The sequence below is a fragment of the Heterodontus francisci genome, chromosome 9 (assembly GCF_036365525.1).
Source record: "Heterodontus francisci isolate sHetFra1 chromosome 9, sHetFra1.hap1, whole genome shotgun sequence".
Taxonomy (NCBI): Eukaryota; Metazoa; Chordata; class Chondrichthyes; order Heterodontiformes; family Heterodontidae; genus Heterodontus; species Heterodontus francisci.
This window is the reverse complement of record NC_090379.1, coordinates 100901694-100924966: the sequence shown is the minus strand read 5'-3', so window position 1 is coordinate 100924966 and position 23273 is coordinate 100901694.

Sequence of the window (23273 nt, the reverse complement as noted above, 5' to 3'; positions counted from 1 at the left end):
CTTCTGTGTTGGAGATACGGTCCTGCCACCTGATGCCAAGTATTCTCTGGAGGCAGCAAAGATGGAATGAATTGAGACGTCGCTCTTGGCTGACATACATTGTCCAGGCCTCGCTGCCATAGAGCAAGATACTGAGGACACAGGCTTGATACACTCGGACTTTTGTGTTCTGTGTCAGTGTGCCATTTTCCCACACTCTCTTGGCCAGTCTGGACATAGCAGTGGAAGCCTTTCCCATGCGCTTGTTGATTTCTGCATCTAGAGATAGTGATACTGGTGATAGTAATACACCCGGTAGAAAGAGCAAAAGTCTACGATATCATCGATACACTCACAGACACCGGAACCGATGATTATCGTGCAGCAAAGAATGCTCTAACAAGATATTTTCAACTTAGGGAAAATCCTCACTCTGAAATGTATGGCTTCAGGCAAGCAAAATAAGAAAAGTGCAAGACCCTTGACCACTATGTGACAAGACTCAGAAGTCTGAGCAAAAATTGCAACTTCACATATGGGCAAAGAAATCATCTCCCAGATTATTATGACCGCCAATCACCAAGACTAAGAAAGAAAGCTGTTAAAGAGTACAAATCGTTAAACTTGCAAGGTTACTCAATATTTGCAGAACCCTGGAAGCCAGCAAAAGACAAGCCAAAGTCTTAGAAGGGAAAAAGGAAAATAACATGAGGTGAGAATCCCCTGAGGGCAAGTTAGGATCGTTGACAGAATCATGAATGTCATAAGAGGAAGGTTTCACCAGAGAAACACAGCAAACACAAGGGGTCAGAGGGAACCCAGAGAAAGGTCCAAGGCACATCAAGGAAGACCAAGACAGAGATTACAATCACATCACGTTCGTACATGCAATCATTGTGGCGGTGCATGTCATCACTACAAAACTTGTCCTCCGAGAGGAAAGAAGTGTAATGCCTGTGGAAAAATGGGACATTTTGCAAGAGTATGCTGGTCGAAGCCTGCAGAAGATGTTAATAGAGTTGAATGCCAGAAGGAAAATTACATCTTCGCAGCACAAGAGAAGATCTTTGTTGCTCGTAACCACAAGTACCAACGCCTAGCCGTGTGTGATGTGTTCATAGACAATTCGACAATCTCTGCAGTAATTGACTCAGGAGCAACAGTCAACATAATGGATGCCCCAACATTCCGTGAGTTAGAGAAAACAGAAACTGCTATTGAACCAATATCAAAAATCTTCTCCAACAGATCAGATACCCCTCTACTGGTCCTAGGCATGATCCAAGTTACTCTCAAATCCTCCTATGGGGTACACATGTCAGACTCAAGGAAGGGAAGTCTGCTAAGTTTCAAAACTGCCTGCGAATTGAAGCTGATCACAATCAACACAGTCAGAAGACAGAACTCCCTGATGAAAGAGAACATCCTGAAGAAATATCCACAATTATTCAAAGGCACAGCAAAATGAAAAACACGAAAATTAAGCTCCACATGGATGAGTCAGTCCAATCCAAACAACAGAAACACAGGAATATTCCATTCCATACCAGAAAAGACGTAGAGAAAGAATTGGACAGACTGGAGAAGTTGGACATCATTAGCAAGACTGAAGGGCGACACCATGGATCAGCCCAATTGTTGTAGTCCCCAAACCCACAGGACAGGTACGAATTTACGTGGACATGAGACTGATGAACAAAGCAATAACACGAGAAAGGCACCCATGTCAATGCTAGATGAGATAATTGAAGACATGAATGGGTCAACAGTCTTCAGTACCCTAGACTTGACTACTTAATATCACCAATTTGAGTTAGATGAATTCAGTCAATAAATAACTACCTTCAGTACCCACATTGGATTAAGAAGATATAAGCACTTAATGTTCAGAGTAAATGCAACCTCCAAAATCTTTCAGGCAGCAGTAGCAGGACTACTTACAGGTCTGAGTGGAGTCATGAATATCTCAGATGACATTATTGTATACAGGAAAACACAAGCAGAACATGACAAGCACTTACAAGCAGTGTTGGCTTGACTCCAAGTGCACAATTTGCGAGTAAATAAAAACAAGTGCATTTTTTCAGCTACAGAAGTGAAGTTCTACAGGCACATATTTAACAAAAAAGGTCTATCTCCAGATTCTAAGAAGGTGAAAGAAATTTTGAATGCAGATTCTCCCGCAAACCTCTCCTGGGATCAGCATCATAGATTGGGAGATTTATCCCAGAGTATGCTTCCATCACGGCCCCACTTCAACAGCTCACTCGACAGGTTGCCAATTGGAAATGGGATGAGGCAGATGTGCAGACATTTCATAACTAAAAGAAATCTCTGACAAGCACACAAACAATGTCTTATTTCAATATTTCGATCCCAGAAGACACACTGAGTTGATACTAGATGCCAGTCCAGTTGGTCTTGGAGCATGATCTGCTAAGACAACAAACCAATTTCATACTAAAGCAGTTCATTGACAGACACAGAAAAAAGATATTTGCAGACAGAGAAAGAAATGCTTGCAGTTGCATGGGGAGTAGAACATTTCCACCAATACCTAAACAGAGCAAAGTTTAATATCATGACAAATCACAAATCATTGCTGGGCATTTTAGCAAAATTGAAACCAATGTCCACAAGTATCGAGAGATGGAGATTGAAAGTCATACCATGCAACTGTCAACTAATACAACCTAGGTAAAAACAAAGAGAACCCTGCCAACATTTTAAATAGAAATCCAATCAAAGACAATCCTGCTGATCCTGAACTAGCATTGACTACCTAAATTACATATGTGGTCACACTGTGCCTAAGGTCACGATGATAGACAAAGTAAGAGAAGAGACAGGAAAAGATGAAATACTGCAACTTCTCATGAAAGATTTGCACAAGAAGCATGATGATTGGAAACACTCTGATGTAAAAGTATACCAATCATGCAGGGATGAGTTCACAGCACATGACTGACATACTCAGAGGCAACAGACTTGTCCTCCCTACATCTTTAAGGAGAAAAGCAATTGAGATTGTGTTGCAACGCATCAAGGAATCATAAAGACAAAAAGCTTTCTGCGAGAGATGCTATGGTTCCCTGGAATTGACAAATTGGTAGAAGAAGCATTAGAGAATGCGTACCATGCCAAGCAGCCATGAATGAAGATACAGAGAAACTTGAGCCACTTAGGATGACATCCTTGCCTGCGAGGCCCTGGAAGTAAGTGCCAGCTGATTTTTTAGGACCTTTTCCTTTTGGTGAATACATGTTAGTCATAGTAGGTGACTACAGCAGATATCCAGAGGTAGAATTAGTTACATCAACATCTGCAACAGCAACTCTACCCAAGTTTGATGCAATCTTTGCAAGACAAGAGATACAAGATACAGTAAGAGCAGATAATGGCCAGCTGTTTAACGGTCAGGAATTTGCCAAATTTGCTACCCATTTAGGATTCACCCATCAAAGAATCACATCCTTACGGCTGGAGAAATTGAACATTTTGATCACGCCCTAATGAAAACCATACGATCAGTTCATGCTGAAGGAAAAAGCTGGAAACAACAACTGTTTAGATTTCTAACAGCCTACAGGGCAGCCCCTCATTTGACCACAAATGTATCACCAAGCTTCACTCTGAACGGAAGACAGATAAAGTGCGAACTGCCACAATTCGCACCTACATAACCCTACACACACTGAAGGGAAAGCTTGAGGGATAGAAATAAGAATCAAAAACAGAAGATAAAGACACATGCAGACTGATAGATGCATGCAAAAGATAGCAAGATAAAACAAGGAGACAAAGTCCTGGTTGGGCAAGAGAAAACATTGAAAATTAGCTCACCATTTGATTCAAGAATGCTTACGGTAGAAAAGAGAAATGCAACCTTCTTCAAAAGAATGCTAAAACAATTCCAGAAGAAAGAGACAAAGACGACTTTGATGACTTGACGCCTGTGACAACTCAAGAAGCAACTCAGCCAAATCAAGCTCAGCTGAGATCGATACTGCAAGATCTACAGGGAAGATCATCGAGACCTCATCAATTACCCGTCCGATTTAAAGACTATGTCATGCATCGGTGATGAGTGGAGCCAGGTGGGAACAAAGTGGGATATTGAGGATGATGTGCCTGAAACCTATCCCATCCGTGTTTTCAAACTTCAGTCCAGCTGAGTTTTGTTCAATATAATTTTGTATGATTAAGTAGCTAGAGAGTAATTGTTTTTTTTTAAAAAGGGGGAAGCTTTAAATATAAAAGAAGGGAGTAATATGATGCAGTGTAGTGGTGACTTCACCTTTAAGATATCAGGCCACTGATGCAACTGATAACATTGTCATGAATGGAAGGAGCCATGATGAAATAAACAATGAAATGGAAGAATTATAAATTTAAAACGCCAACCACTAGATAAAACCACAAGAACATAAGCACCTATACAACTGTCAAAATGGAGCAGCGGTCTGCCAAGATTGAACACATTAACCTCGTCTGAAATAGCTCTGGGAAGAGCCCATTGAAATTGAAAAGAGCACTATTGTATATCGATGACTCCTAGCTGCATGAACTTACAAAGGGTTCTAGAGACATATGGACTCACAGCCCAAACCAAAAATGAATAGGAGTGAAGTAGCCACATCATAACAGAATGGTACCCATCCAGACAGCAATAGTTAGCCATGGATTCCACATCCTGGTCCATTGTGTGATCATAACATCATCATACATATATAAGGAGCAGACACCATTTTGAGAGGCACACTCAACACATGGCTTATAGACAGCCCACACATATCCATCAGCGAGGAAAAAACCTGGATCTGAGATTATGAAATGTAGATAAGTAGGGCAATAAATAGTGTTTGTGTTGACTCTGAATATAAAGCCTATAGCTCTCATTCCATGAAAGCCTAAGAAAACACTACAGATGTCGAAGTCCATAAATAATTTAAAACCAATAAATACAAGAAACAATCAATGAATATTGGCCTTTATCTCAATTATATTTTTTTTATGCAGAGCTTTGGTCAGACACCATCTGGTGCATTGAGATCAGTTTTGGGCACCACACCTCAGGAATGATGGTACCAGGCTTAGAGGGTTAAATTATGAGGACAGATTGCATAAACATGACTTGTGTTCCCTTGAGCATAGAAAATTGAGAGGTCATTCAATTGAGATGTTTAAAATATTAGAAGGATTCAATAGAGTAAACAAAGAGAAAACTATTTCCTCTGGTCAGGAATCAAGAATAAGAAGAAATAATCAGGCCATTCAGGATCATAATCAGGAAGCAATTTTTATGCAAGGAGTAGTGGAGATCTGGAATTCTCTCCCCAAAATGCTGGACAATTGTGGTGGTTCTTTTTTTATTTTACCACCATCTAAGGAAGATTTGTGGTCAAATTTCTCTCTCTAAAGTACCTGGACAATTGGAGTTTTTAAGACTGAGATTGATAGATTTTTGCTAAATAGGGTATCCAAGAATATGGAGCAAAGGTACAGATCAGCCATTGTCTCAGTAAATTGTTCAGTGGGCTGAGTGGCTTACTCCTATTCCTATGTTCCTAAAAAGACAATTAAACTGGTAATATTGAATTGTGGTTATCTTCATGAATAGATTTATAATCTTGTTCTAAATATTGACCAGAGCAATTCTTACACTGTTGTTTTTAATATAGATACAGCCATGGCAACAAGTCCAATGTCTCTGTGTTCAAAAATGATGGTCTAACATGTTGCTTCTTTAATGCAATCATAATGCATAAGGAGTTTAAAATGAGCAACACTCATAGAAATGAAAATGAACAGTCCCCCTGTTTCTAGTTATTAGTGGTGCCCCTCTTAAGAAGGGGGGCACTTATTACCTTTCTGTAATTGATAAAAAAAACACCTGTCAATTGGTAAAATAAAACAGATAGAAAAGAAAATATCTTAGCTTGATACACTTGTTTTAATCACTCATGCCAGTAAGGTGCATGGGGGAGGGCCAAGTTATTCTGTTCAAATACAAACATCTTACAGGATTTGATCAGATGTGTAGTTGATTGGCAGTTTTTTTGAACTGAATGAAGAGTTATTTAAATCTGTTTGGTGCCAGTCATTTTATGGAAAGTATTGGAGAGCCTGCCTGTGTACTTTAGAGAAAGAAATCAGACCACAAATCTTCCTTAGATGGTGTTAAAATAAAAAAGAACCACCACAATGTACATTATTGTTTAGCGCGGCAGTCGTGGCTACTATTTTTTACTTACTCGAGATGATTAAGCATAAAACTGTAGTAAAATGCTACACTTCATGTATTCTTTACTATTTAATAAATTTGGTTGACAGAGAAAGCCTAAGTTACAGTTTAGTGTGTTACTATACAGGGCGGCACAGTGGTTAGTACTGCAGCCTCACAGCTCCAGACACCCGGGTTTGATTCTGGGTACTGCCTTTGCGGAGTTTGCAAGTTCTCCCTGTGACCATGTGCTCCGGTTTCCTCCCACAGCCAAAGACTTGCAGGTTGGTAGGTAAATTAGCCACTGTAAATTGCCCCTAGTGTAGATAGGTGACAGGGAATATGGGATTACTGTAGGGTTAGTATAAATGGGTGGTTGTTGGTCGGCACAGACTCGGTGGGCTGAAGGGCCTGTTTCAGTGCTGTCTCTCTAAATAAAAATAAATTATGCTGCCACCTTCTGTAGTCAAGAACTATCGTATAAGGGCACATGATAAAATCAGTAAGACAAAATAAAACAAAGAGGACTTTCTGTTCAATCCCTGGGTGTACTTTTTACTCACCTAGATACCTGGGCCAGATCAAAGCTTCATCTAGAACATCACATTGATCCTCTCAAAGCATAAAGTTGGAGTATTATTTCTAACCTGTCCACAGCAACAGGTTCGATTAGAATGGTGTTAAAGTGGCCAGACACTGCAACCTGTCTGGACTTTCTGTGTTGAGTTTTTCGTCTTCTCAGGAGTTTGTGGGGTTGTCATCAGCTACCAACTCTCCTCAGGACAAGTGTACAAGAGAAGGAAAGGCTATGCTCTTGGATCATATGATAATAACACAAGCCCATTGTTACGTCCAGGTGAGAAAGGGGTCCAGGGTTCCCTCTCAGCCTTCACCTGGTCTTACCGTAACAGGGTTTAATTTTAAACACACCATGTGTTTAGCTCCCCTTGGTGAATCCTTGTTTACCGCTTTCCAATTATACGGCAAAGAAACCAGCTCAAACAGGTTCTCTTAGGTTTAAAGAAGAAAAGTTGAAATTTATTAAACATGACCTTAAACTGTAATTCGGTTAACGCCTATGGATACACAACGTGCCCACGCTAGCATACATATGTGATACACACATGCAAATAGACACAGAAAAGAGCAGAAGAAAAATAAAGTCAAAACATTTGAGGCAATATCTGAAAAGTTTTTGTTACGGCTCTTTGAGCTCACTGTAGAGTCCTTGATTGTAGGTAGATCTTGCTTTTTGTTGGGGTCCAGTATTCTTCTTAAACCTTGTTCACTGTAGGAGACTTTTCTCTCTTGGGTCTTCAGTGATTTCAGAGGTTTGTGAGAAAGAGATGGGAGCTGACAGGAGAGATCTTCTCAGTCCAAGAGCAAACAGACACTCTGAGTTCAAACTCTCTGGCTAGTTCAAAAAATCCCCTGGAACAGCCAGTTAGTCATGTGACCAGCTAGTCCAACGAGTCCTGGATTGCATCGCCTTAGCAGTCTCTGGAATGCTCCTCTTACACTCAATATCTAGTGATCATGGTTTAATTAGCCCTGAGTTTTTTCAGGAGAGCCAGTAGTGGGCGGGTATATTCTGAACTCTCTTTCAGTGCTTTGCTGAGTCATGCAAAGACTTTTGACTTCAGGGGATGTGTGGTTTGTTATTTTTCTGACTGTGGGGGAGGATTCTTTGCTAATCTCCCCTTTGTCCTCTGGGACATGCCTGCCTGCAGGTATTTGTGCAGACTCTACTGCATTCCCCTGTGGCACTTCGACTAGGTGAGACATCACCCTCATGGTTCTCTGCCCCCTAGAGGTCTTTCTTTGTCTCGGCAGGTTCCTGTAAATGCTGTTAGCAACTCTGGTGGGGTGCTTCTAGTGCCTGCATTTACATAGGAGGATGTGGGGTGTAACATTTCACATTTTTTGGGGTTGGCTGACTGGACAGTGAGGGTTTTCATCCGGGATTCTCCTGGACTTCCTTTAACCTGCCCTCTTGGTCACTTTTTCCCCTTCCCTTCCTAATCTTTTGCCAGCCTTGTGTCTGCCTGTCCCCTTTTGTTCTCGGCAGGTGTCCCTGACAGTTCACCAGCCCTCCTAACACTGGTACAGGACTTAGGAGTGGAAGTTTCACTGTGGGTTGGTGTTTCCGCTCAGCCTGTCACCTGTGGAAACTCCTGTAGTACTCCACTACACCTTATGGAGTTTTGGCCAGTCAAACTGCTGTCTTATGCGGGCTTTGGTCTTTTGTATACCGGCATGCACAGCCACTGTAGTCTCGTGGACCCTTCTTAATACTTCTCTCCGGTACCTCTGGTAAACTATTGTCCACTCCTCGCTCTCAGGTCTGTGTGGAGAACTCCATTTCCTCATCAGTACCTCATTCTTTAAATAGTAGCAATCAGGGACTCCCTCTGCTTCACTTTCAGATTGGGCAGCCTGTGCTAACTCTCGCATTACTGGGTCGGATCACTGAACCTCATCTAGGGAAAATCCATTTAATTCATTCCCTGGGTCTCCAACTTTCTAAAGAAAGTCTCATGGTCATCCGACTGCAGTGCCAATGCAGTCTCCTCTAGGGGAGCTGGTTTGATCATGGCCTGATTCACTACACATTCAGGGAAACTGCAGGGGATCGTCTCCTGCCACTGTCCTGTCTCTCTGACCTCCTTCAGTCTTTTTTTCACTACTTGGGGGGGCAACCACTTTCCCCCCTGCCAGATCATTACCGAGGAGCAGGTCAACCCCGAGGAACAATGCCTACGGTCACCGGTCCCGAAACTAGGTCGCACTCCAGGTGCAGCCGATGTACAGGTACAGGCATACACTGCCCTTCAATACCATTCACCACCATTCTGGTGTTCACTGCACTCTCTGGGAGAAAGATCAGGCCTTTTCCCAGTAAAATGGATCTAGTGGCCCTGTGTCCCTAAGAATTACTAAGGGCTTGCTTGCACCACTCGAGAGCATAAGGTTACGCTCCCTCCTGACACAAAACCCTGATAACCCTCAGGAGCCCTATTAAATTTTCCTGCACTTGCAGCGGTAGACTTCCTAGGTCTCACTGTTATTGCAGTTAAAGCCACAGTTTGTTCTGCTGTGCTTTCCATCAGGGTCTCTCCTTCGTTGAGCGTGTGTGCCCTGATTAACCCTCCAAGTTTTCCCTTTAATTTTCAGCAGTCAGCTTTTAGATGACCTGCCTTATTACAATGGAAGGACACAGGTCTCCGGGTCTCACTCTTACTGCTCACAGCACCTTCCCTTTTGGCTAGAGGAGGACCCCCCTGTGTCTCCTGCTTTTCTTTCTCTCCCAGGACTGCTTGGGCTCCTATCACCTTCCCACGCTTTGTCCTTTTCGGATTTGTGGGGATGATTAGGAAAGGTTCTCCCCTGGGAAACCGACTTATAAATTAAAGCAAACTCATCGGCCAGAACGGCCGCTTGCCGGGCTTTCTGAACCTACTGCTCCTCTACATGTGTCTTGATGGAGAGTGGGAGAGAGTGTTTAAATTCCTCTAACAGAGTTACTTCTCTGAGACTGTCATAGCTGAGCTGTACTTTAAGAGCCCTCGGACACTGGTCAAAAGCCAGCTGATTACTTCTTTCAAAATCCAGATAAATTTGATTAGCTTGCTTCTTGAGGGTTCTAAACATTTGGCGATAGGCTTCGGGTACTAATTCATATGCCCCGAGGATAGCATTTTTTGTCGGTTCATAATTTGATGAACTCTCATCTGGCAACAGGGAATAAGCCTCATGGGCTTTTCCGGATAGCTTGGTTTGTAAGAAAAGAGGCCAGGTCTCAGCTGGCCATTTTAGCTGCATTGCCAATTTCTCAAAGGCCACAAAAAGTTCTTCTACATCTTCCTCATTGAATTTTGGGATTAGTTGAGCTCGTTTTAACAATTCTGTACCCAGCCCTGAATTATGCTCCTCCATATTGGCCATGCTTTCACTGGGGTTACTCTGTTGCCCTAGTTAACTCAAGCCACTTCAGCTCTCTTTCTTTGCATTCTTTCTGGAGGTTCTTTCTCTCTGTCTCTCCTCCCTCTTTTTGTCTTCATGTTCCTTCTGGAAGGCTCTTTCTTTCTCCCTCTCCTGCCTCTCTCTCTCTCTCTTTCCCTTTCCTCAATTCCAGTTTCCTTTATTCCAATTGTATCTTTGCTAACAATATCCTGTCGGAGTTTGCTTCTAACCCTGTTTCTGCTTCTTAAGATGAAAAGTAAAAATGGTTGGCCACTAGCCTTAGGAGTTCAGACTTCCTGCCTTGCCACGAACAGTGATCCCACACTGCTCAGCCATGTTCCTCAACTCCTCCATAGACAGTGCTTTTAACTTATCCCAAGTTACTTCACCCTGGCTTGGAGAGCTACTAGCTTCAGTTGCAGACATGTTAGTATTCAAGCAAACACAACCACAAGTAAACCTGTATTGAAAACTTGCTCTTCTTTTGATTGGGAACAATTTGGCTTTGCACTTCCAATTTCTCGTTGGTCTGTGGGTCAAATCCGGATGCTAGCACCCAAATTTCTGTTACGACTTGGTGAGAAAGGTGTCTAGGGGTTGCTCTCAGCCTTCACCTGGTCTTACCGTAACAGGGTTTAATTTTAAACACACCACGTATTTAGCTCCCCTTGGTGAATCCTTGTTCACCGCTTTCCAACAATAAGGCAAAGAAACCAGCCACAAACAGGTTTTCTTAGGTGTAAAGAAGAAAAGTTGAAATTTATTAAACTTGAGCTTAAACTCTAATTTGATTGGCACCTATAGATACATGACACAACCATGGTAGCATGCATACGCGATACACACGTGCAAATAGAGACAGGAAAGAGCAGAAGAAAAATAAAGTGGAAACATTTGAGGCAATATCTGAAGAGTTTTTGTTATGGTTCTTTGAGCTCATTGTAGAATCCTTTATTGTAGTTAAATCTTGCTTTTTGAAGGAGACTTTTCTCTCTTGGGGTTCATGTGTCTTCTGTGGATGTGAGAAAGAGATGGGAGCAGACGGGAGAGATCACAGTGGCGCAGTGGCGCACCGCAGCCTCACAGCTCCAGGGACCCGGGTTCGATTCCGGGTACTGCCTGTGTGGAGTTTGCAAGTTCTCCCTGTGTCTGCGTGGGTTTCCTCCGGGTGCTCCGGTTTCCTCCCACAAGCCAAAAGACTTGCAGGTTGATAGGTAAATTGGCCATTATAAATTGTCACTAGTATAGGTAGGTGGTAGGGAAATATAGGGACAGGTGGGGATGTTTGGTAGGAATATGGGATTAGTGTAGGATTAGTATAAATGGGTGGTTGATGTTCGGCACAGACTCGGTGGGTCGAAGGGCCTGTTTCAGTGCTGTATCTCTAATCTAATCTAATTCTCAGTCCAGGAGCAAACAGACACTCTGAGTTCAAACTTTCAGTGGCTAGTTCAAAAAAATCCCTGGAATAGCCAGCTAGTCATGTGACCAGCTCATCCAATCAGTCCTGGATTGTATCACTTTATCAGTCTCTGGAATGCTCCTCTTACATACAATACTTGGTGATCAAGGTCCATTGTGGGTTGAATGTGTCAGGGAATGGTCCTTTGTCCTTCCAAGCACTGTCTGTTAATATGCAAATACCTTTTCCAGCCAAGGCTGATTTGTTTAACAAGTCCTTTCCTCACTCCAGCAACAGTTTAAAATCAATGGAGAGAAAAGCAGAGTTAACATTTCAGGTCAGTGACCCTTCATCAGATCAGGTCACTGACCTGAAACGTTAACTCTGCTTCTCTCTCCACAGATCCTGCCAGACCTGCTGAGTATTTCCAGCATTTCTTGTTTTTATTTCAGATTTCCAGCACCAGCAGTATTTTCCTTTTAGTTTAAAATCAATGTTCATGACAAAATTAATGTGCCTCATTCTTGGGAGCTGGGGGCCTAGCATGACACCCATCTATAGAAGGAAATGCAGATATGTTTAGCTGAGGTGGCTGGGAGGAGGCCCGTGTGGTGCATAATCACTGGCATAGCTTGATTGGGCCAAATGGCCTGTATCTGTGCTGTAATTCTTTGTTGGAAATTACACTTCTTGGCAGTGGTCCAAGGTCCTGAAACCCCAACAATATCCCGACTAAATGAAAAAATTCTGCTTGCAAGTGCCAAGATGATCATAACGCACCACACGTCGACCAAAATCTACATCTGTCTGACCTTTAAATGAAAGTGGTGGAGAATTTGCAAAGCGAGCAGCTCTTTAAACAACTGTCTCTGGAGAGGATGATTCAACTGCTTTGACTAGGCCAGTTTTTGAATCTTCCAATCAAGGGATGGGAGATGGGGTGTTGACCTCAGAAGTCTTTATGTTCCGATGTCCCTGGGCATATACTCATATACTCATCTCCATGGCAACACCAAATGCACATTTATATAGGAGCATGGTAATCGGTGCCCTTCAATGCGGTTTTTGTTCAAGCAATCCACAAACTAATATTACAGGAATTTTTTTCTCAAAATAAATAAAGTTACATTGATTTTCTCCAAACTATGACGGTCTGAGGAAAAGGCCAAGCCAGTCAGAAAGGAATTTCAGGAGATTAACAGCACACCAGAGCACCACTGCGCTAAAATACTGAACTATGGAGGAGATGAAAGAGAATTTGCATTTATAATTCCTCACAGGACAAATTCCTATCCCAACCAGACTGGCAAAGAATAATGCTAAGATAAAGACCAGGTGCTTTCTTGCAGGGAAGAAAGACTTTGCATTTATATAGCACCTTTCATGACCTTAGGATAACCTAAAGTGTTTTTTATAGCCAATGAAGTACATTTGAAATACAGTCAGTGTTGCAATGTAGGAAACACAGCAGTCAATTTGCATACATAAAGTTCACAGAGACACTAATGAAATGAATAGCCATTTAATTTGATTTTAGTGACATTGGCTGAGGAAGAAATATTGGCCTGGATACCAGGGAGAACTAACCTCCTTTTCTTTGAAATATTGCCGCAGGATCTATTGCATCCACCCGAGGGGACAGATGGGCTTTGGTTTAACCTATCATCCAAAGGTCAATGCCTCAGATTTAAAATTGTCCTTCTCATGTTCAAATCCCTCTATGGCCTCACCCATTCATTGTAACCTCCTCCAGCCCTATAACCTACCCACTTCCACATCCAATTCTGGTCCCGTTCATCCCTGATTTCCTTTGCCCCACCATTGTTGGCTGTGCTTTCAGCTGTCTAGGCCCTAAGTTTTGGCATTCCCTCTCTAAAATTCTGTCTCTCCTCTTTAAGACGCTGCTTAAAATCTACGTCTTTGACCAACCTTTAGGTGAATAATATCTCCTTAATGTGGCTCGATGTCAAATGTTATTTGACAATGCTCCTGTGAAGCCTCTTGGGACATTTTATTATTGTTAAAGGTGCTATATAAATGCAAGTTTTCTTGTTTCTTCATCGTCACTGGCTCAATATTCTGGGATTCCCGACACCACTATGAAATCATCATCAGCACACAGACATTGGTGGATCACCACCAGGTACAATATTGTTTAGTTACAAAGTAAAGATGTCCCAAGATAGCCCATCACGTACTCTCAGGTCAAATATGTCAGAATAGGTTAACCCTCCCTCAGTCTGTCTCATCAATGCACCTTGACATCGATTCCTGTATAGTACCAGGAATATTTCCATTTCACATATCAGTCATCCATGTGGGATGCCTGATTGTGCCTTGTTAATTGAATAACCAAGGTTAAGTGCCAAGGCCCATTGTGTGGTGGTACACCAACAAGGTTAAAGGAGAAGATGAGGGAAATGATAAAGTAATGATTAGGTGATAGTAAGTGTTTATTTGAAAGGTCCAGAGGCTATAAAGTTGATAGGGGTAGGGAGTTCCATAATTTTAATATCCTGTAACAAATGAGTTTGAGTAGAAGACAACATGGTAAATCTTGAATTCAACATGGTTGGGATTTAGGGACAAGATGTTTGTGTAGTGAACAGAAAATGCTGGAAATTACTCAGCAGGTCAGACAACATCTGTGGAAAGAGAAACTTTGTTTAGGGCTAATGGACAGAATTTTTGACGTCTTGTGGAGGCGGGAGCGGAGGTGGCTGAGCCCGCAATTTCCCAACACTGGCTGGCGTGCTGATTTGCTGGAATGTTCCTGGCTCCTGGCCATCTTGCAACATGCCAGTTCAGATAGGAAACAGCTATCTGCCTGCAAGTAGTGGGTGGCAAATTTGGCCCCCTCTCCTGCCACTGACTGGAATTTTCCAGTCGGAAGGTGGGCCCCCTGTGGTGACTAGAACCCAGCTGGGGGATGGAGGTGGCATTCTAACGTCAGACCAGTGAACCAGTGCTCCAGTTGGCTTTTTAAACCCACCCCGCAGCCACAATTTATAAATGGCCACAGCTGCAGTCGCAGGTTGCTCTCTGAAGAGGATCCCCCACCACAATGACGCTCTGGCAGCTGTGGCCAGTTTTTATTGCAGTAATTTTATAAGCTTTGAGAGGGCGTCTCCATCTTAATGACCCCTCTCTCTCTCTCTCTCTCTTACCTGCATTGGCAGTGTCCACCTCCGACGGTGGGGCTGCTACTCCCTCAGTACTGGAGAGCCTCTTATTGGCCCTCCAGCCTCGGGAGCCTGCCTGCCATTGGACGGCGAGCTTGCAGCCTGGCCAGTAATTGGGCATCCCTTCAAAAATCGTGTCGTGGGATCAGGACCCGGAAATTCTCCTGATGTTGGAGTCCCTTCCCAGGAACAAATATTTTGCCCAATGTTTCAGGTTAATGACTTCTCATCAGAACTGGCAGAAGTTAGACATTTAACAGTTTTTAAACAAATGCAGAGCTAAGGAAAAAAATGAAGTTTGCAGATGATACAAAACTTGGAAATATGTTAAACAATGAGGAGTATAGTAACAGACTTCAGGAGGACATAGACAGACTGTTGAAATAGGCAGACACATGGCAGATGCAATTTAACACAGAGAAATGTGGAGTGATTCATTTAGTGGAGAGGCAAGAGGGACATTGGTGTACTTGTCTATAGATCACTGAAGGCAGCAGCACAGGTAGATAAGGTGGTTAAGAAAGCATATGGAACACTTACCTTTATTAGCCGAGGCATAGAATATAACAGCAGGGAGGTTATGATGGAGCTGTATAAAATGCTATTTATGTCACAGTTGGAGTACCGTGTACTGTTCTGGACACCACACTATAGAAAGGATGTGATTGCACTGGAGAGGGTGCAGTGGAGATTCACCAGGATGTTGCCTGAGCTGGGGCATTTCAGCTATGAAGAGAGACTGGATAGGCTGGGGTTGTTTTCCTTAGAGCAGAGAAGGCTGCGGGGGAAACCTGATTGAGGTATACCAAATTATGAGGGGCATAGATAGGGTAGATAAGAATAAACTTTTTCCCTTAGCGGTGGGGTCAATAACCAGGGGGCATAGATTTAAGGTAAGGGGCAGGAGGTTTAGAGGGGATTTGAGGAAAAATCTTTTCACCCAGAGGGTGGATGGAATCAGGAACACACTGCCTGAAGGGGTGGTAGAGGCAGGAACCATCACAACATTTAAGAAGTATTTAGATGAGCACTTGAAACGCCATAGCATACAAGGCTATGGGCCAAGTGCTGGAAAATGGGATTAGAATAGATAGGTGCTTGATGGCTGGCACAGAACGATGGGCCGAAGGGCCTGTTTCTGTGCTGTATAACTCTATGACTCTAATATGGACGAAATGGTACCATCTTAAAGGGGATGCAGGACAATGTTCCCTGCAAGCTGTGTGGGCAAATAGCTACACAGCAATCCAGAACATGCTGTACAGTGCAACAAACAGACTGCACACTACAAAGAAACATTAAAAGGAACATTGGTGTAGGAATAGAGAGATCTGAGGGTGCATGTACACAAATCTTTGAATATGGCAGAATAAGTTGAGAAGACTGTTAAAAAAGCATATGGGTTCCTTGACTTTATTAATACAAAGTGATTCTTGACAACGCAGCTGGCCGTTGACGTCATCAGGCTGCGCACATGCGCAAACGGGCTCCTGCTCTCTGCACATGTGCTGCATTCCACAGTGCCAGGACTGGTTGGCACATGTGCAGTTGACGTCATCGTGTAGTGCGGGGAAGTGGGGAGAGAGCGGGGGTGGGGTGGGAAGCAGAGAAAAAACCGGGGAGCGGGGTGGGAAACGGGGAGAGAGCAGGGGTGGGGGTGGGGTGGGAAGCCCGCTCGCTCGCTCTACCCACCCGGCCGCCCGTTCGCTCTCTGCCCCCCACCTGCTCGCTGCCCCCCTCCCCCGCCCGCTCGCTTGTGTGCTCCCCCCACCCCCCACTCAGCTCTCTGGCCATTGTGTGTTTACGTTACCTTTGTGTGATTATTTGAGCAGCACCATCTTTAGTCCTGGCAGCTGCCTGGACGTCGCAGACTGTGACGTTTTAGTGGCATAGGCTGCATTTGCGTATGTGCCAGTGCAGTGCCACCTAGTTGTTGTGTTGTCAGCAAACGCAGCCTTATTAATAAAGGAGTAGAATACAACAGAAGAAAGTTATGCTAAACCGTTACAAAACAGTGGTGAGGCTTCAGCTGGAGCATTGTGTTCAATTCTGGCCACCACACTTTAGAAACAATGTCAAGGCTTTGGAGAGGGAGCAGAAGAGATTCACTAGAATGGTACCAGGAATGAGGGACTTCAGTTATATGGAGACTCTAGAGAACTTTTTCTCCTTAGAGCAGAGAAGGTTTTGGAGAGATTTCACAGAGATGTTCAAAATTATGATGGGTTTTGATAGAGTAGATAGGAAGAAACTGTTTCCACTGGAAGGATGGTTGGGAACCAGAGGACACAGCCGTGAGATAATTGCAAAAACTCCAGGGTGGAGATGAGGTGGATTTTTTAATGCAGTAAATTGTTCCGATTTGAAATGCACTGCTGGAAAGGGTACTGGAAGCAGTTTCATTAGTAACTTTCAAAAGAGACCTGGATAAATACTTGAATGGAAAACATTTACAAGGTTGTGGGAAAAAAGCAGGAAAGTGGGATTAATTTGATAGCTTTACCAAAGAGCTGGCACAGGCATGCTGGACTGAATGGCCTCTACCTGTGCAGTATCATTCTGTGATTTTATGAAGGAAAGAACGAAGGGAAAGGTTTATGATAGAGTGGGAGCAGGAATGATTAGGGATGATTATGCACAGCAAAATGAAGTGGTAACGGGACATGTAAAGAAACAAAAGATAGTTCCAGAGGAGATTGAAAGGTCATCAATCTGAAACGTTAACTCTCTTTCTCTCTCCACAGATGCTGCCTGACCTGCTGAGGAGTTCCATCAATTTTTGTTTAGAGTCATAGAGCCATAGAGTCGTATGGCATAGAAGCAGGCCCTTCAGCCCACCGCGTCCAGGCCGACCATAATGCCTATCTATACTAATCCCACCTGCCTGCATTAATTCCATATCCCTCTATGCCTTGCTCATTCAAGTACCTGTCCAGATGCCTCTTAAATGTCGCTACTGTTCCTGCCTCCACCACCTCCTCAGGCAGCTCATTCCAGATACCCACTAGTCTTTGTGTGAAAAATTTACCCCTTTGATCCCCTTTAAACCTCCTCCCTCTCACCTTAAATCGATGCCTTCTAGTTTTAGTCACCCCTACCATGGGAAACAGACTCGGGCTATCTAAACTATCTATGCCTCTCATAATTTTATATACCTCTATCATGTCCCCTCTCAGCCTCCTTCGCTCCAGGGAAAACAGACCCAGCCTATCCAATCTCTCTTTATAACTCAAGCCCTCCAAACCAGGCAACATCCTTGTGAATCTTTTCTGCACCCTCTCTAGCTTAATCACATCTTTCCTGTAGTGCGGCGACCAGAACTGCACACAGTACTCCAAGTGCGGCCTAACCAACGTTATGTACAACTGTAACATGACATCCCAACTCTTCTACTCAATGCCTCGGCCGATGACGGCAAGCATGCCATGCACCTTCTTCATTACCCTGTCTGCCTGTGTTGCCACTTTCAGGGAACTATGTACTTGCACCCCAAGGTCTCTCTGCTCAACAACACTCCCCAGAGCCCTGCCATTCACTGTATATGTCCTGCCCTGGTTTAACTTCCCAAAATGTATCACTTCACACTTGTCTGCATTAAATTCCATTTGCCAATCCTTTGCATTTCAGATTTTCAGTATCCGCAGTGTTATGTTTTTGTTGAGCTGTAAATAGTTACAATAGGATAGCAGAGCCGGAGGGAAGCATGGAAAATCTGGCAAGGAGAAAAAGGCTTTCTTTTCCAGCAATGTGGTGGAGAAAGGTGATGAGATGCCAGGGGTGAGAGCCACCTGCCTGTCTCTGTACCCATAGGGACCACCCCCTCTCCAAGCACCATCCCACATCACATTGCTGGAAGTGCACATTGGAAGATTTCAGGAGTCAAAAGCCCCCCAAAGTTTTTTTCTCCATTAGTTGTAATGGTCAGTGAATCTCAATTCGTGCTTTCACTGAGCAAGATTCAATGACTGGAATGCACATTTTTAGAAAAGATGTTTCCATTTGTGGAGAGTCCAAAACTAGAAGAAATAAATATATTGTCACTAAGAAATCCAGTAAAGAATTCAGGAGAAACCTGTTTACCCAGAGAATAGTGAGAATGTGGAACTGGCTACCACATGGAGTGGTTGTGGGGAATAGCATAAGGGGAAGCTAGATAAGTACATGAGGGAGAAAGGAATAGATGGATGTGCTGATAGAGTTAGATGAAGTCAGTTCGCAGGAGGCATCATGTGGAGCACAAATATCAGTATAATCTGGTGGGGCCAAATAGCCTGTTTCTACACCATAAAATTCGATGTAAAAATCGTAGTCCAATTTATTATCTCTTTCATTCTTATTATGGCACATACGAGATTTAAAATCTGGTTCAGTTAAATAAATGGCACAGCACTGCTCTATTTGGAAATGTCACTGATATCTGTTCAAGTTTTGATGTCCTTAATCATAAACGTGAACTTCAAAGGGTCGTGAAGATCTGGAAATTTCTTCCTCAAAGCTGTTGAGGCTGGGGGTCAATTGAAAATGTCAAAACTGGGATTGATATGTTTTTGTTAGCCAAGGATATTAAGGGCCATGAAACTAAGGCACGTCGATGGAGTTAAGATACAGATCAGCCATGATCTAATTGAATGGGTTTTAGGGGCTGAATGGCCTCCTTCCTGCTCCTATGTACCTAAAAGGTGCAAGAGGTTGCCTTAACCCATAAAAACAGTGATTTGCTTGTACTTCTTTAAACGTAGTATATTGTATTCACTGCTATATATTGGGGAGACCAGATGCAGATTGAGTGATCACTCTGCATAACCCCTCCACATTCCACAAGCATGGCTCTGAGCTACTAGTCGCTTGCCAATTTAATTCTCTGCCATACTCCTACTCTGGCCTTCGACACTGTCCCAATGAAACTCAATGGAAGTTGAAGGAAAAGCATCTCATCATTTGACTGGGCATTTTGCCGTCTCCAGACTCAACATTGAGTTCAATAATTTTAGATCGGAACCCATTTTTTTCTGCCAGCAGCTGCTGCTAATGGTTCTGCTGTTGCAACCTTCCCTTGACCCATCTTTTGTTTCTTTATTTGTCCAATTCCCATTCCCTTTTACTTTGCCATTCAAATAACTTCTACCTACCACCCAATCACAATCACAAATCTTTTCTCCCTCCACCATTTTCCTGCCAATGAATTTGCTTATACACTGTCACATCTCTAATTTTTCCCAGGTCTGACAAACGGCCATCAATTTGAAAGACCAACTAAGAATATAAGAACATAAGAAATAGGAGCAAGAGTAGACCATTTGCCCTCAAACCTGCTCCGCCATTTAATAAGGTCATGGCTGATCTAACTCCACTTTCCTGCCTACCCTCCATAACCCTTGACTCCCTTGTAGATCAAAAATCTAACTCAGCCTTGAATATATTCAATGACCCAGCCTCCACTGCTCTCAGGGGAAGAGAATTCCAAAGATTAACAACCCTTTGAGAGAAGAAATTCCTCCTCATCTCCTTCTTAAATGGGAGACCCCTTATTTTAAAACTGTGCCTCCTCATTCTAGATTCCCCCATGGGGAGAAACATCCTCTCAGCATCCAGCCCATCAAGCCCCCTCAAAATCTTCCATGTTTCAATAAGATCACCTCTCATTCATCTATCTCCTATGAGTGTAGGCCCAACCTGCTCAACTTTTCCTCATAAGACAATCCCTTCATCCCAGGAATCAACCTAGTGAACCTTCTCTGAACTGTTTCCAATGCAAGTATATCCCTTCCTTAAGTAAGGAGACCAAAACTGTTTGCAGTCCTCTGGGTGCAGTTTCACCAATGCCCTGTATAGTTGTTGTAAGACGTCCCTACTTTTATACTTTATTCCCTTGCAATAAATGCCAACATTCCATTTGCCTTCCTAATTACTTGCTGTACCTGCATGCTAACATTTTGTGATTCATGTACAAGGACACCCAGATCCCTCTGTACCGCAACATTCTGCACTCCCTCGCCATGTAAATAATATTCTGCTTTTCTATTCTTCCTGCCAAAGTCGACAACCTCACATTTTCCCACATTATACTCCATTTAACTAATTTTTGCCCACTCCCTTAACCTATCTATATCTCTTTGCAGACACTTTGTGTCCTCCTCACAACTTGTTTTGCTACCTATCTTTGTATCATCAGGAACTTTGGCTACAATATGCTCGACCCCTTCATCCAAGTCATAAATAGTTCTGGCCCCAGCACTGCTCCCTGTGGCACCGCACCAGTTACAGTTTGCCAACCTGAAAGTGCCCCATTTATCCCGACTCTGTTTCCTGTTAGCTAGCCGATCCTCTATTCATGCGAAGAGATTACCCTGAACACCATGAGTTCTTATCTTGTGCAGTAACCTATTATGTGGCACCTTATCGAATGCCTTTTGAAAATCCAAATACATGACATCTACTCTGTTTATCTCTCCACAGGTGCTGCCTGACCTGAATGTTTTCCAGCATTTTCTGTTTACGGAGGCAGGATTGGGGCTGGCAAGGCGATCCACATGCATGCAATGGGTAGCCGATTAGGCTTGTTAAGTCAATTAAAGGAGGCCGACTGGACTTTTCCACTCAGCCTCCTGTTTCCATCACTGGTGGGGGCCCGTTTAGGTGCCTGATTTAAAGATTTAAAATGTTGGAGAGAGGGAACTTCCATGTTGAAGTGCCCTCTCTGTTACTTACCTTCCATTACAGCCTACTGCTTCTCTCAAGCTGGAAGGCTTCTGATTGGCCTTCTGGCTTTGAGAGCCTCCCCACTGCCCTTTATTGGATGGAGACCCCTTCTCCATGCCAATAAAAGGGGCGCCAACATGAAAATCCCAAAATGTGATTGTTGCTTCCCAGGACAGGTTTGGGACTGCAAACAGTCCTGACCTCTGATTTTACCCCCAGACATACAAGAGAGAGAGAGAGAAGACGCTCAGTGGAATGTTAGCAGTGAATTCCCACATGAAATTAGCACAACCGCCTTGTTTCAAGTGCAGTTTTACTATTAATTTCAGCACAGGAATGTGATCTATTATTTTTTTTTTATTTCAAGTGAGATAATTATTTGTTGTATTGTTGCAGTTTGCTTATCTGTCATCAATAAATCTGTTTGGTGATTTATAGCCTTTGTTATGGTCTGATAAAGTGTTTATTAACCATTCTTTTGAGGAAAGATGATCATCTGGGTGCACATAGTAAGCCAGATAGAATGGCGAGGGTTGTAATTTGACCCCTGGGTTCACTACAGTCACTTAATCAATAATACTCTCGCCTCAGCGACAGAAGATCCTGGGTTTAAGCCCCACACCAGAGACTTGGGCACATCACCTAGGCTGACATTATGGGCAGGATTTTGTTCTACCCTTGGAGGCGGGCACGGAGACTGGGGGGAAAACAAAATGTCATGGGGGCAACATTCCCGATGTCCACTTAAAGGTCTCTTTCTGCCTCCACTTCAATTTTGTTGAAGGCAGTGGGGCCCGCTGCCATGGGGAGATGCCGCCAGGTAAAGCCTGGTGGCCTCCCAGCGGGTTTAGGGGTTCTCTCCTTTGGGGGAAATACAGGGTCACCAGAGGAACCCCCGATGCTGACGGTTATGCCCCTGGGAAGAACCCCCCCCCATCTTCACTACCACCCCATCGCTGGGGCCTGCCTGAATGGTTCTGGTGACCCTGACCCCACTTGCCTCTCCCATCATCTCCACCATTCCTCAGTCCTGCAGGGACTCATGCAATACCGCCAGTGGTGCTGCCAGTAGTGCAGAGCTGCCACCCTCTGATTGGCCAGCAGCTCTAGCGGTGGAACCTCATCCCTTTGAGGCATGCATCCCCACGACGGGCAGTTAACTGGCTGTCTGCTGTGACAGAGCAACGGGTATCCGATGGAGGGCCGAGGCCGGGGTCTCCCCCAGCCTTTTGGCCTACCACTAGGACCTCCATTGCTGGAATAAAGTCCAGCCCTACCAGTGCAGTACTGAGGGAATGCTGCACTGTCGGAGGTGCCATCTTTCAGATGAGACATTAAAGTGGATGTAAAAGATCCCATAGCATTATTCAAAGAAGAGCAGGGGAGATCTCCCCAGTGTCCTGGACAATATCTGTCCCTCAACCAACATCACTAAACGGATTATCTGGTCATTATTGCTGTTTGTGGGAGCTTTCTGTGTGCAAATTGCCCGCTGTGTTTCCTACAACAGTTACTGCACTTCAAAAGTACCTCATTGACTGTAAATAGCTTTGGGGTGTCCTGACACTGTAAATGGCACTATATAAAAGCAAGTCCTTTCTTTATTTAGAGCACCAGGTACCCAAACATAAAACCAATGGGGTAGATCTTGACTTAGTGTGATAATTTAAAAAGAATGACCATGAATAGGCAGCCTCTTTTACATCTCTTAAGCTTAATGTTGGCCATATAGGGTGGGATTTCAATTCCTGTCTCTGAACCCTAACGTTGCGATGACTTCTGGGTCCTGACCCTGCACCGATGTTGGAATGTGCACAGGCCACAA